Consider the following 2,544-nt stretch of genomic DNA (forward strand, 5'->3'; position numbering starts at 1 on the left):
GTCCACTGCACCGTTTCCAAAGTTGAGGGCGTGTCCTTCTAACCTTCACGAGCTTCCTTCGGTGAGAGGGAGTGACCTTAATGAAAAAAGTCATTACAGTCTAATGTGTGTACCGAGGACTTAAACACACTAATGAGTTTATGCCTAATGAGCTTACAACTGCACTTTCTGTCTCATAGGATTTCTTGCGGGTTATTGATCAGTGGTGGGCCCATTGTTACCATGGTTTCTTTTTCTCTTAGTTTTATTTTTTTAATTATCAAATAAAGTCATTTAGCCCTTTACCATGTTTAATATTTTAACCTTGACTAGAAACAACCCTACAGTTTTATTTAAGGGTGGTGATAAAATCATTAGCTACTGCTGACCATTTTCTGCCTTCTGTTTTCTTTAATGTTTTTTCCACATGTCCGTCTATGTTTCTTGTTAATAATAAACAAAGTAACAAAAGTAGTCAAAAGTCGAAATAATAAATAATTTGTTGGTATTCTGGCGCCATCTTTCGATTGTAGCTCGAAATTGCAATTTTCTTGTAATAACTGCTGTGACATCTTCACCTACTCGACAACATTTAGTAAGATTGTAAACAGATTAAAATGTCACTAAAATTTAAATGGCACGGAGAAAGTGCTTTAGTTTTAAAAGATCTCAAGACAAAAGGATAAAAATTCTGCACTCTAAATGTAAAATGAAACCGAAATATATAAAATTAAAGGTTTTTTTATTTAATATAACTAAACGTATACCAACCACGTATATTTTATTTAACCAGATTCCATTAAATTTAACACTTTACTTACTCTTACACCTGTAATTTAATTAGTTAAAGTCAGCATATTGTGCATTTTTTAATGCAAGGGGCTAAAATCCACTGGTGTACCTTTAACATAAGCAAATATCTGTCTTTGATGTGTTCTGCCCAGGTTTCATATATTTCCCAATACCAAATAACAATCATAACATTTACAAACATTTGTTTCATATGTGATTATGCAATATTAAGACACAATGGTCTACAGTTGTGGTCAGAAGTTTATATGTGCAGATCATCGGCATGAAGGTCATGCTTGTCATGCTAATTTGGAGAATTTAATGATTTCTTTAAACAGCATATATCTTAAATGGCTATAAAAACAAGAACTGGGTACACAAGTTTGAATTGCTTTCTCTTTTCTCTAAGAGAAAGAAGATTTTCTGTAATTCACACAGGGTCAAAAGTATACATACAGCTTTGTATACTTTGACCACATATTTTTGGTGGTCATCAGCAAAAGTCTAGCTGGATATTTGATGACTCTTCTTGGCACAATTTCATTTAAATTGTCTGGTTTCCTACCATGGACCAAGCTTTTAAGTGTGGTGGACACATTTTCAACAGGGCTGAAAGTCGAGGTTTTCAAAAGGCCATTCCAGAAGCCTTCCAGTTAGCCTGCTTTGTCCATTCAAAAAAACAATTCTGATGTGTGTATGGATCATTGTTCTATTGAAGCACTCAACTGTATCCGAGTTTTAACTGCTTAGCTGTTAATGTGAGGTGATGTTGAAGACTTTGAAAGTAGTCCCCCTTCCTAATTATTCCATCCACTGTACAATGGATCAGTACCACTAATAGCAAAACAACCCCAGCACATGATGCTACCAGCACCATGCTTGACAGTTGGTGTATAGTTCTTAGGTTTGAAAGCCTCACCTTTACGCCTCAAACATACTTCTGGTCATTGTGGCCAAATAGTTCAGTCTTTGTCTTGTCTGATCACAGAAGCTCTTTCCGGAAGGCTTGTTCATTTCATTTGAGCTTTAAAGTATTGGTTTTGGAGCAGGGGCTTCTTTCTTGATGAGCACTTTCTCAGCTCATAATGATGTAAAACTTGCTTTACAATGGACAGTGACGCCAATGTTCCAGCAGTTTCCAGTTCATGGCACATTTAAGCCTTTGTGGTTCTTGGATTGTTTCTCACTAACCTAACCAATTTCCTCTCATCTGAGGGTGGCAGTTTGGGTCTTCTTCGATACTTTGGCAAAGTGTTGATGGGTCCAAATAATTTGTACTTACAAACAATAGTTTGAACTGATGATCTTACAATTTGCAGTTGTTTTGAAATGGCTCCAAGAGACCTTCATGACTTGTGTAAATATTCATTTTTCTGAGTTTTATTCAAACAAACTCTTTTTGTGCTGGCAAAGAGAAACAAAGACTAATGGGGCCGAATTAGGCCTCATTAGGCCTTGTCAAGTTAAAAGACACAGAAGAACCTTTACCACCACAAAAATTAAGTGAGTGTATGTACATATTTGAGCCAGTATGCATACTTTTAACCCCGTGTGAATTACACCCAATTCTTTTTTTCTTTTTTTTTAAAAGTCATTAAAGATGTATGCTGTACAACAGTTCAAAGAAATAATTTAAAGCCACCACATTACCCTAACATCCATGCCCATGGATGAGTTAATGTAATCTTCTGACCACAACTACAAGTACTTGTACCAAAGAAAAATAATTTTTGAGACATAGAGAACATGAAATTTGTTGTTTTTTTCCTTCAT

Source organism: Rhamphochromis longiceps, linkage group LG15 (assembly GCF_057381845.1).
Source record: "Rhamphochromis longiceps isolate RC_006_pf linkage group LG15, R_longiceps_female_GT1.1, whole genome shotgun sequence".
Classification (NCBI taxonomy): Eukaryota; Metazoa; Chordata; class Actinopteri; order Cichliformes; family Cichlidae; genus Rhamphochromis; species Rhamphochromis longiceps.